Source organism: Galeopterus variegatus, unplaced genomic scaffold (assembly GCF_000696425.1).
Source record: "Galeopterus variegatus unplaced genomic scaffold, G_variegatus-3.0.2 Scaffold3734, whole genome shotgun sequence".
Lineage (NCBI taxonomy): Eukaryota > Metazoa > Chordata > Mammalia > Dermoptera > Cynocephalidae > Galeopterus > Galeopterus variegatus.
The window spans coordinates 110781-116856 of NW_007729845.1; positions in this window are offsets into that span (position 1 = coordinate 110781).

The window sequence follows — 6076 nt, forward strand, 5'->3', positions numbered from 1 at the left end:
AAAGACCCTATGATTGAGTTCTAGTCAGTCCAAATCGAAAGTCTGTGCTCTTGGCCACTCTGTAATGTGCCTTCTGATCAAGTCATAAATGAATTTTTATGTCCTGCCTTTATTTTTCCATCTCGCTGAATGAACTTCTTTTTTATTGGCAACCCAAAGTTCACTTGAAAAAATGTATTATAATTTAATTCACTATTCTTGGATATTTCTGTACATCTTATTTGCTTATGTAGCTAGTGCTTCAATAAACATTTTCTCTCATGATGCATTTTCTTCTTCCTCCTTCTGAATTAGTTCCTAAGGATAAATTTCCAGTAGTGATATTATTTTGTCAAGAGATATAAACACAAAATATTTAATTATTTTAAGTACATTTGCATACCTTATAGAGGCTTTAGAAGAATTTTAATAAAAGAATAAGAATTATTGTACTCCATTTAAAGAAATATTCCTATATGTTCTTTCTACATGCTGGGCACTGAGCTAAATATCAGATATACAAAAACATTAGAAGATCAGACTCCTGCTTTCCTGATACCTTATTTTACTAATGTAGAAAACTACTTATTTATTATGAATACACACCTACTTCCTAAGTCCTAAAATGACAAAACTCAAACCAGATCCTTCTAAATGATTAGAAATAAAGGAAAGTAGTGAGGTATTTGTGTATTCTTTCATAAAGAAAGATAGCATTTTTTGGTGCGCAGTACTATCCTGCTCCCACACTTAGTGACACATGCTTGGGCAATTTATTTAATTTCTCATTCCCTCATCTGTAAAATAAATATAAGTGTGTTGCAGGATTAAGGGAGATAATACTTCTTAGCACGTAGAATGACACAAGCACATAGTAAGTGCTCAGTAATTATTAGCAAATTCAGTGATGTGCTGGGGCCAGCTCAGAAAGTCTTGTGATTGTTAATTTTCAAGAATTTTGCAAGAAGGTTGTTAAACACAGCCAATATTAAATACTCCTCACGGTGGGAGTATTTACAATGCAGAAATTGGCAAACACTACTAATCAAGAATTTTTATTCGGATAGCAGTTGTTAAACATTCACCAGCATCCCACTCACTATTACTATTCATATGTGTATTATCGTCAGTGGTCAGCAGGGCTTCTTTCTGTGTTGCTGGCCAGTCAAGCGTGCGGTGGGGTGGGTAAGAAGCTATTGATTGCATAGTCAGTGTTTGATACATTTTAAACAATTCCCTCATAGACAACTCACTAGTGAACCATGTTGAATTGGAATTTAAGTGAATATTTTGTTACTCAATTAAGATATATGGCTGTGAAGGGAAAGAAAAGAGAACCCAGAGTGGGCTCATGGAGGTAGCGTTCATGATTTTGCCATTAGACCAAGCAAGTTTCAATTCTGGCTCTGCCAATTACTAACTTAAAACTTTGGTCCACTTAACCTCTGTGAATCTTAATTTTCTTATCTAAAAAAAATTGCTATGAGGATTAAATAAGATGTGTTCTCAAGCAGCCAACATACAGTAGGCACTTATTACAACTTTATCTTCCTTTCTCCCTTAAGATGGGAGAAGATGGGAGAATCTTAAGTGTATCTCCATGTTAAAAGAAGAAGCCAGTGGAAATGAGAGAGAATTTATTATTGATGGGACATAGTCTCAGAGGAATCTGGACAGTATGGTACCAGTGGAAGGTGGAAGGATTAACTTTGGACAGTAGGAGAAAAAACACTAACGAGAAAGGGAAGAAGGAAGTAAGGTAAGATTTAAATAAAGACAAAATATAGGTATGAAGAAGGAAGGTCAGAAGTTCACACCTGATAGCCTCTGCTTTCTCCATGATGTTAAACAAAAAGCTGTCAATGAAGAGCAGGTAGGCAGGGGACATGGGGAGCTGCGGAGGGTCCCAGGAGGGAAGGACTGCTGAGCAGCCTTGAGGACACGGCTTGGATGGGGGACACATTTGTAAGGTGTCTCTCTGCTACTCGACCCAGTAGGGCCAGGTGTGAGAGTGGAGAAGGCACCAAGTGGACTAACCAGGAATCAGAATTAGCAGGACAAGTGTCAGAAGCTGGGGGCAGAGGCAGGCAGGTGTGAGAGTGGAGAAGGCACCCAGTGGACTAACCAGGAATCAGAATTAGCAGGACAAGTGTCAGAAGCTGGGGGCAGAGGCAGGAATTTCTGAGGTAAACATCTTCTGGTAGTAACAAGGATTTGGGTCAAGCCCCGTGTTATGCAGAGCCACGTCCTCTAAAGCAGGAGGTGATGTGGCTGAATCATATTTGAGGACATAGACAACATACAAGGCTAAGCTTCTCAAGTGGCTCAAGATATATTATATATCTGAAGGAATTACATGGAAGAAAACAGATCCAAAAGTTCAAAGTTATTAGAAATGGCAGTAAAATAACTAAATTCTTCTTCAAAGGAAACACTTTTTGCTCCTTTGAAGGAGACAACACACACTTGGATGTGTTAACGTGTATATGTTTATATGAAAAATGAAACTTGCTTGATAGCCACATGGCAGCTAAGAAAAGGCAAGGTATAAAACCCATACAAGAACTAGTTAGACAGTGAGAAAAAAATGTAAGCATGAAGATGTCATTCTGCCTTCATTTATGGAAGGAAAACACTGAAAATATCAACAAGGTATAACAATTAAGGAAATTGTGGAATATACCATGGTAGGTACCCCACACTGATATTAACATTCTGTAATCGTTTAGTCATCCTTCAGGAACATGTAAACTTTTAAAAAACTCTTTTCCAAATTCTGAATCGTAAAACCACAGACACTATATTAAATGGTTGTTAAAATGATGGTTATAAAGACTATACAATAATGTGGGAAATATGTAAGATAATAAATTAAGTAGAAATCAAGTGCAGGATTTAGACACTCACACACAGGGACGCCACCACCCCAAGAGTGTAAGAAACAAACACAAGATAAAAATCTAAAATTATACTGGATTTTATGAAGGATTTTTCCTCTATTTTTTCCAAATTTCTTATAATATGGCTATTTTTTAAATTAAAAATTGTTAATGTCCAATTTCAACTTCTTCTTACTGGTTATTTCTTATTACTTCTTAGGAATCCCCTGTGGGACACCTGTGGATTTCCCAAAACAGCTCAAGAAAGAAGTTTTCAAAGCTTCCAGCCCTTCCTCCAGTTCTCAGTCCAACTCCTCTCTCAGTAGACAACCTTGTTTTTGAACCAAGAGGTTAAATCTCTCCTGGGAAAGCTACTTTCTTCTGCCAGCCTCTCCCCCCCTCTGCCTTTGCATTCAATGGTCTCCAATATCAGAGAAAAGGCTGCTACCTCTTCCCTGAGGCGAAATCCTCCTCTGTCTCTGGAGAGGGAAGGCTCAGCCCATTCTTCACTCCAGGCCACTGTGTATGTGACTTCCCTTGTTTAAGATGTTTTCATCTCTTCCTCCTATCTCTCTTAACCCCTTAATCCCGCTCACTTTTTAGAGCCAAGATGTCATCATCCAGCTTCTCCATGATGCTTTCCCAACGTTCCTGCCTCTGCTGATCTCGCCTTTGGAGAACCTTCCTGCACAGTACTTAGGATAGTATGTGCTCTAAAGACAAACTTCCTGGGTTTAGATTCTGGCTCTTCCACTAACCAGGTTATTTACCCTTGCTGTGTTTCAGTTTGCACATTTTTAAAATGGGGATAATAACTGTACTCACCTCACAAGCACTCAATAAATGCAAACCTTTATTATTTGTGTGCCTTGATCAGTTGGGTGTTCACCTTGTTTCCCTAGCTACAATGAAAGTTTTTTAGACTATTTCAGTCGTATTTGGTTTTACCTTTGTTTGGTAAAACTGAGACCAACTGTTTCAGTTTGCCCAGAACCAAGGGGTTTCACAGGATGTGAGATTTTCAGTACTAAAAGTGGGACAGACCCAGGCAAATTGGAATCATTGGACACCCTGCCTTCACACCTCCAGAGACCATGAGACAATGTTTTACATGTAGCAGGTGCTTAAGGACTTCTTATTGAATGTTTGAATATAAATTACAGGCAAAATTATTCATACACAAATATTTCCTATCAAAACATGAATTTACAAATCTGCTTTCACAGTGGACAAGTTCTGAAATAGTTAAGTCTCTTTTCCTCTGTTGATACGGCACCTGATATATTTAAACAAATCCTATCCCTTTTTGAGCAGATAATGTAACTTGACATTAAAGGTAGCCTTTTCCTTTTCTCATTTTACAACACTCATATTTTGATATTAACCTTTTGGAATTGTTTAATGATCCTTTGGTGAGATGTAAACTTTTAAAAAACTATTGTCCAAATTCTGGATCCTAAAATCACAGATACCATATTAACTTCTATATTTCCTTCCACCCTTAGAAAACTACTAGATTATAATTAATTATCTCCATAGTATGAGTTATTTCTGCTAGCTGAAACCAGGCATCTTTCCAATTGCTTGGGGTTGAGGATTCCTTGTCCCAGAAAAATCCTAGCCAATAGAACATGGAGTTGAAGCCACTTGTCATCTTGACATCACAAGCTTAATTCTCCTCACTACCCCATAGCAACCAATATGCACGCATAGCAACAGCAGCTGGTGCACGGGAACGGCATTGTTTAAAATAAACACTCTTCCCAGTTGGCATTTGCAAGTGATCTTTTTCTTTCCATCGTTTAAAATATAAGTGTGAACATACTTAAGAAAATGCAAAACAAATGAAAATGAAAATTACTTGGAAAGGTACACAGGAGAAGAAAAATTGTGAAAACATTCTAACTTCCAAAAGGGATTTATACTTTGCCCTTTACCATCACTGAAAGTTCTCGCATGTTGGATATATCTCAGATATATTAAAACTTTTTTCCTAAGTGTTCTTCCCTAAATTTGGAATTCTATGACCTCCTAAAAAAAGTAATCCCATACAATTTTATTCCTCAAGTGTTTGGAGAGAGCCTACCACGTTCCAGGAGCCACAAAGATGCCAAGACAGAAGGGAAAAAAAGCCATAAGACATAAATAACTATGAAAATATAAGGTCTATAGAGAAGCAATGTAGAATGACAGGTGCATGGTCTCTGGAGTCAGACTAGGTTTGAACTATGGTTCAGCAACTTAGCAGTGGTGAGACTTGATAAGTCACATAGCCTCTCTGTTCTTCATTCCCTCATCTGTGAAAGGGGAAGGGGTAGTAAGAGTAGCACCTACTTCCAAAGGCTGATGTGAGGCTTGAGAGTTAATTCATGTACAGTGCTTAGAACAGGGCCTGAAACACAGCAAGTACTATATATGTGTGCACTGTTACTACTATTAAGATAGAATGGAACAGGGGACATAAGGCACGTTAAGAAGACATGCAATGGACATTTAAGAAAGGGAGAGCATGTCTCAGGAAATCAGGGCAAACTTAAAGGAGGAGGTGAATTGGGTTTTCCCTAGAATATGAGAAGGACAGTAAGAGAAGTATAAATGAAGTCCAGAAGCAGCCCAGCAGAGGGAGAGATGAGGAATTATGACTTGAGGAGGAGGAAGGCAGAGTGGGTATTAGGGAGCAAGGAGGGGGCCACTGGGGCATCAGCAGACAGTGGCTTTCATTGGCTCTGTCAGAATAAGTAGGGCTTGGCAAGGCCTGAAGTTGAGAACAGGCCATTGCAGTAAGTGCAAAAGCTCTGAATTTTAATGAAAATCCCACGTGTTTGGAAAATGGTCAGAGTTCAGTTTCGGCCAAAGTTAACTGAAGGGGTCAAGTGAAGGGGTGCGGGAGAGCATGAGAGGAATCTGAAGAGGGGGGCAAGGGAGGGCTGGGAAGTCCACACACCACACTGAGGATCTGGGCTTTGTGAGTCTCTGCCTTACAGTCTATTGAGGTGTTGGTTAAAAATGTAGATTTCTAAGCAGGGGGCAAGCTATTGAGATTGAAGTGAGAGGGCTGCAGAAAAAGGAAGCAAAGGCGGGTGCCTCAGGGAAAGAGGTAACCCCCCAGAGTCAGCTTCTGAAGCCCCTGCTTCTGACTCCCTGCCCCCCAAGGTCTTCCTTCACTTAGGATACAAGGGAATGATGTAGTTAGGCAAAGCAATTTATAGCTCTCCTCC